Source organism: Sparus aurata, chromosome 7 (genome assembly GCF_900880675.1).
Source record: "Sparus aurata chromosome 7, fSpaAur1.1, whole genome shotgun sequence".
Lineage (NCBI taxonomy): Eukaryota > Metazoa > Chordata > Actinopteri > Spariformes > Sparidae > Sparus > Sparus aurata.
In genome coordinates this window covers 3,801,252-3,808,714 of record NC_044193.1, presented here as the reverse complement: position 1 = coordinate 3,808,714, position 7,463 = coordinate 3,801,252, and positions in this window count along the sequence as shown.

Below are 7,463 nucleotides of genomic sequence, written 5' to 3'. Positions count from 1 at the left end.
AGAGAGAGAGGAAAAAAACAGAACACAAACATTGTTTTATTGCGTTCCAAAACTCTCGATATCTGCGTCACACCCACTCGAAGGAGCTCGTGCAAGAATTTAAGCACAAAACATTCAAAAAATGAACAAAGATCATCAACAGAATGTGAAGAAACGACATTCCTGACATTATTGTTATTTTAAGACAACTATGTGATGTGTTGCAGAGATGTCAACTGAGGTAAGCATGCTAACCAGTTAAGCGTCGACCCGTTGGGTCTCGTAATACCGATCTTACCACGAGAGACAACAGTGAGTCACAGCAGCGTTCCAGTCTGGCCTCGGTCAAACATGACAGGTCGAGGACGTCAGCTGAGGGGTCGACTGTAACCGACCGAGCCTGGCAAGAAACCGCATTCGGCAAAAGTGTCGAAATAGAAGCAAAACACGAATTAAAGTTGTTGAAGTTGTTCTCAGTCAACCAGGTCATTGAAATTCCAACCCGGGAATTCCACTGGTTGCTTGTACGTCGTAGAACGGCGCAACGTTGTTGGACAGCTGGAGTTTGGAGACCGAGGAGTTCCCGCGTTTATACGCAGTTTTACGTATGTGTTAAATACACAACAACAAACAGACAAAAGGTTTTTTTCCCGACCAAATGATTAGAAGTGCTTGGATTTGTCTCTTCTTTGCGAGCGTTTCATTCTGAAACTCATCTTGTATGTGTTGTTGTTGTTTTAGCGTCTGACTTCCTGTCTGCTCTGAGCTGAATTCGGCTGAATTGACGCGCCGTGCTCCTGTGGATGGAGGAGATACGCAACGTAAGCAGAGCCAGTGGAAGTAAGCTGCCATGGTGGATCAGTAACGGACTCAGCACGGACCTGGTGGAATTTAGGGGAAAGTGTTAAATATCGAAGACGCCTGGACGTGTTTCAGTTTTCTCGAAGAAACGAATGAGTTAAAGTCGGCGTTCCTTTCCACCTCTGCAGACGTTTGGTGAGGAAAGAAAAAAGTCTGATGTTCTAGACAGGCTAGGAAACAACAAAAGCTATTTAGCAATCGCTAATAAAGGCAGCTAACTGTTCAACGTTGACAGTTATAACCTACCGGAATGAGCATCTCCTTGTTTCCTACATTAGAGGTGGACAGCCCGACATTTTGGTGATACACTGCCTCTAACACGTGCAAACATTTGTTGTTGTTGGAAACTTACTGAAAGGATTTATGCTGTTGTTTGTGTTGTGGAGGACAGTCTGCTTCCCCCTCGACAGCTGACATGCCAAGCAGCACTTTGTTCTGTCTGGGATCTTGGAGACAAGATATATTTCAACGTCTCTACAGAAATGATCCTCTTCATCTTCCCTAGAAAAGTCCTTCCAGAATAAAACTACTTCCTGTTCCAAAGACTGCACCACCAATTAATCAGCAAATCGCAGATATTGGTTGTATGAAATCTGTAAAGTCGCCTTAAATCTTTCGTTCTTTATAATGGCGAGCAGCGGGCGACCCCGACTGGTTTCCAAAAAGAAGTCCGATGTATGTAAGCTTATGAGAGAATGACCCTAAATGCATGATGTTCATTTTGTAAATTATGGTCCAACTTTGAGTAAACTGGATGATAAAGCCGGGTATGCTTTAGGACAATCAGATCCAATCAGGATATCCTTTCCAGCGCCACCCTTTGGTCCAAATATGGTTCTGGCTCCATTAAAAACATGATGACGATGGCCGGGAATGACAAGAAAAGGTTACAAAATGTCTCACATTTCCTTGAGAGGTGACTCACTCGTGTTACGGTACATTCGCTTCGTCTTCGCGATGAAATGATCGAAGCCGTTCAGCAACACTTTTATCCTTAGATGATGATTTGCACAAATTAGTTTGTTGGAAAAATACTCCAGCCTTAAGAAACAAAGGAGTGGGAGGTAAAGAAGAAAAGAAGACATGGGAGAGAAGAGGAGTGAAGACAGAAGAGGGAGGACGCTGGGAGCAGACAGGGAGGAGAAGGAGAAAGGACGAGGACATCATGAGTGACGGAGAGCGAGAAGACAGGAGAATAAAAAACAGGAGGTGGAGTGAAAGAACGAGGGCAGTGGGAGGAGAGAAACAGTCCTGTGGTCAGATCTATGTGTCACGCTGGCGTCTATTAAAAGTAAAGACAGCTTCGGTCGGAGGTCGGGGGTCAGTCTGTCTTTCCTGTGAGTCGTGGAAATAGACGGACTGTCACCAGGTTACAGTCGACACAATTCAGCTTCCTCTCCGAAGGGAAAATCTGAATCCCACAGTCGTAATCCAGCACAGAGGCTGGAATGATTCCTGAGTTATTGTCCTTGACCTCACTTTTGATGGTTTCCTTTCATGTTCTGCACTTTTATTACGCCGTTAAACGTATTTAAGTGTAAACGAGTCTTACAGCAAACATTAACTACGAGCTCTTTCTCCAGCAAACGTCCTCTTCTCTCTCTCTGTTCCTGTCCCCAACAGCCTCTCTGACAGGAAGTGAACGCAGAGCAGAGACAGGAAACAGGAAGCAGCGGGGGCATGAAGGAGAGCCTGACATCCTGCGGCGGAGAAGGGAACGAGAGAAAACCCCCTCATGACATCATCTGGTCCAGCACAGAGCTGCACAGCAGGCCGGCTGCAGGCTGGGTCAGTGTTTAAGAAACTGACGACTAATCGCCAACTCCCGTCGCCCTGGTTACTGTTGCTATGGCTGCCAAGCTTCACATAGTGCAGTTAAAATTACTAACAGATAACAGATTTAGTACTGGGGGTTAATTATTGAGACAATGACTTCTTGATTTGACACAAAAAGCAGCTTTTAAGTTTTCTTTGGTTTCTGTTGATTTGGCTAAAATAAAAGTGACACCCTGCTGCTTTATCAGCAGCAGCTCTCAGCCAGCTAATTAACTTGTCTTTAAACTGTCTAAAGCTGTTTCTAACTGACCATTTAATATTCTCCATCTGACTCTAATTGAAATAAGAAACATGCAACAGCGTCTGAGACATGCATTTGACGGCTGACTTTGTTTTCACCCAATTTGACTTAAGATTTCTGAAGCGTAGATGACATTGCCGGAAGTTAAAAGCTAATGCTAGGCTACAAAAAGACGACATCAGGGGTCACACAACTTCAGGGTCACCGACATTAAGCGTCTTACAACACGATAATAAACACTTAACTACAAACTGATCAATCTACAAGTTGGAAAGTAAATTAAAATAATTTGTAAGTCTGTCGATGTGATGATGTTTAATGTCCCCAACATCCTCTGTAGACTCATTAAGACACTTGTTAGCAGCTGCTGCTGGTACATAAACATGTTAATACTGTATAATTAAACTTTTATTAACTGATGTTTTATGCTGTAGAACAAAATATGGAAATTAAACTAGTGTTGAGCGTAGAAATCAATCAACAAAAAACTTTGGCTTTGAGACCAGATGTGCAAAAATGCTAACTCATTCAAAAGACTTAACTAACTAAACTTATTCCTGCAGTACTCTCTTACTGGATGAGTGAAGAACTGGGCGTTGTTTCCAACTCCTCAGTAAGGAAAGTCGCTATTGGCTGTCCTAAAAGTCGCTAAATGACGTCATCACCTAGTTTGCATAACTGGCCATGTGCATTTAATTGTAATGCATTGCAGGACGGAAAGAGAAAGAGTTACTAGAGGGGTCTGAAAAGTTGCTAAGTTTGCACACTGGAACTGGGTTTCACTTCTCCACATCTGATTAAAATAGCAGGAGGGGACAAAGCTAATGTTAGCTTAACTCTGATATAGCAATTTAGCATCCTGGAGCAGCTTCCATGCTGTCTACAACAACTATAAGCACAAATAATAACACAGCTAGCCAATGATAGGCTAACTCTTTGCATTTGAATTAATACTGGACATATTGTAGATAACTGGTTAGTTTAGGCATGCTAACATTAGTTGCTTATCTTAGACAAACTGTTTAGTCTGTTCCTTACAGTTTAGCTTGTTTAGGCTTATTTTTAATTTCAGAAAGGCGACAAAACAGACGAGATCCTCCAAACGTCTTATATGCTGAGTGTCTCTATGCTGCATGAACACTGGAATGAAGATTCTCCATCTTGGAACATAATTTTAATTTCCCATCATACATCCATCATTTTTATTATATTCGATGTGTTGCAGAAAGGAAAAGGAAACATTACAAGTTGTTCACATGTCGGTCAATTTCTGCGTTTAGTCAAGTTTAGAGAAAGTGACACAGACGAGCCACCAACAGTTAACCGACGCAGGAATCCTCCATGATGGGAGCAGATGTAAAGAGCCGGAAAACTCACATGATCCGATGTTTTACATTAATATAAAGATTTCCAGCTACAGTTTCTTTGTTTGGAACTGAACAGGCGATGTAGGCACATGTGCAGACTTTGATCTCTATGAAAGAAACTTAAAAAAAAAGACTTGACTGGTTTTGACGTAGCTCGCAAATAAACAGATGGTCGGATGGATGCAGAAGGTTCGTTTATTAGACCACCGAACGTGAATAGGCTTGAAGAGAAAATATGAAAAAGAGATTCGCACAAGAAAAGTCACATATCTGCACATAAAAAAGGGCCTGAAGCAAGACGGAGAGTCTCGACTATCTGTCATCAATTCCAGTTTAATATGCACGCGCACACACACACACACACACACACACACACACCATTATTTCATGTTCGGTGGTTAGAGTCAGAGTGGAAATTCAAAAGCACATGGACATAAAAAAAGAAAGTTTTGGTCACTTGCGCACACATTTACAGTATAACGACACACACAGAGACACATGCACGCAAATACGGGAAACACACACACACACACACACACACACACAGTTACACAAACGTTAAAGCGGGAACATTTCCGTGCTGTACGTATGTATGTGTGTACGTGTGTATACGTTGTTTATACACTAAGAAGTCGCAGGTTGCACAAATTCACAAACAAACACATTGACAGTGTAAACTAACTGTCATCTCACATCACAGTCTGAAATCACACACACATGGACGACCGCAGACACACACACACACACACACACACACACACACACACACACACACATGTTAGTGAGTCAGTGTGTAGTTGTGGTGACTGATCTGACATCGTAACCACATGTGGCCAATAAAACACCACAGAGACAGAAAGAGACGGGAAAATCCCTCGCTCTCTCTCTTTCTGTCCCTTGAAGTCTCTCCCATAGTCTCTCACTCTTAATCACTCTCATTCTGTCTCTCTCTCTCTCTCTCTCTCTCTCTCTCTCTCTCTCTCGCTCTGCAACACATGGATGTACAAATTCCATTCTCTCTGCCTCTCCCTGTGTTTCTCTCTGGAGCTTTTTATGTTCCTCTGTGTCTATCTCCACATGCATCTTTAATGTCTCCAGGTCTGTCCGTCTGTTCTCACCATGTCTTCACACCGCGAGGACACAATAACGACGACGCCTCCGTCGCTCATTCACCAACGAGCGTCGCGGACATGTGCGCATAAATGTTACCTGGTGCTCAGTTTGGCATGTGGGAATTTAAGTGATAATAAAACCAATGTTGATGAAGGTTCTCAGTCATCCAGGTCAGGGTTAATCTAGGTGCTGGTTCAGTGTCTTAAAGACGTCTCAACTCTCTAAACTCTGTGTGGGAGTGTCCTTATGGGCTGTGTCCCAATTCGAAGGCTCCTCAAACGTAAGGGGTAATGGCGGGAACATCTAGTGACGGAACCAGGAAATGGTCCAGACTAGACTGTCCCATTTAACAATGGTTGACGCAGCCTTCGAAGGTCTCTCCAAAGGCCATGTCCTTCGAAGGATGCAGCCCCTGAATTGGGAAGCAGCCCATAAGGACACTCCCACACAGAGTTTATAAACTCTGTGTGGGAGTGGGAGTGTCCCAATTCAGGGGCTGCATCCTTCGAAGGCTGCATCTGAAGGCCAATTATGCCACAACGTTGCGCGAAGGCTGTCCCAATTGGAAGGCTCCTTCAAATGCGGCCTTCTTTTCCCTGTTTTTGGAGGATGCCCTGCTACGATCTCTCCCATATCCCAAGATTCCCTGCGTGCCTGAAAATGAAGAAAGAAAGAAAGAAAATGACGACATCAAGTGGCATAGATTGTCACAGAAATTGTGATGTAAGGGCAATGGCGGGAACATCTGGTGACGGAACCAGGAAACGGTCCGAAGGGTACACCGTCTCATTTAACAACGGTTGACGCAGCCTTCGAAGGTCTCTATAAAGAGTCCTTCAAAAGATACAGCCCCTGAATTGGGACACAGCCACAGAGTTATTAAGGACACGTGTGGGAATGGTTGTTAAGCTGTCTAGGGATAACAACCAATGAGGTGAAGACTTTGAAGGAGTTTAATAAAAGGTAAATGTTGTCCGTAGTGGAACTGAAGGTATTACATGTACGAGTCCAGTCAGAAACATACTGTCTTCAAACACCTGAAGCTGAATATCAACACAGCCATATTTGAAGACATTCCCTCCACCTGTTCCTCAGATATGACATTCACAAGACTGAAAAAAACCCAAACTCTCTGTGACCTTCCAACCACTAAATTTGGAATCAGCTCATCCTCAAGTCTGAGTGGATGTTTGTGCCAAGGTTGAAGAAATTACCTCTTGGTGTTCCTGATGTATCGCGTTCAATACGACCTTTAACCTTTAACCTTTGGCCTCGTAATTCAAATCAGTTCATTTTTGATTCCGAGTAAATGTGAGAATTTATAAGAAACATTCCTGAATGTGTTCCAGAGACATCGTGTCCACAAGAATGGGACGAACAGCCGGTTGAAATATAATACCACAGCGATCGCCGACACGGAGCCATAAAGAGCTACAATAACGAAGGTTTCATAATAAGAAAAACCTTCATCAGGAACACAGCGCCTCAGTGTGAAGACATGATGGAGCGACTTCACTGTGAACACCTGCCGAGCTGAGATCATCACGTTCTTCCTTCCGTTCTACTTTTATTCAGTTTCCTCTTACGTGTCCACGTGATGTTTTCTTGTTTTGTTCCATGTTTTCTGCTGTCTGTGTTGGTTCCTGCAGCCTAAAGAACTATTAGCCATTTAAAGTTTGACGATTTATTTCATTATCTGTCCCAGTTTATAATAATTTTGGCTGATTTTTCTCATTTAACTGAGGTTTAGATGTGCAGGAATGCACCAACTGAGCTGAATTTACAGACATCGACAACATTAGCGTGTTGTTGCTGCTGCTGTGTACCTGACTGTAGGTATTCAAGAGAGATGATGTGACTTTAACATCTATTAATAATAATGCATCTTTCAAACATGGACAGAATAATAAGACAAGGAATCAGAGGAATATACGAAACTATAAACATTAAATAAATGATTAACAGCATCCACGAAACGTCGAGCTACATATGGTTTAAATTTACTATAATTTAATGACATACATACAGTGCATGGCTTAATTCAGGGCAGGCAGATATTTGTTTTG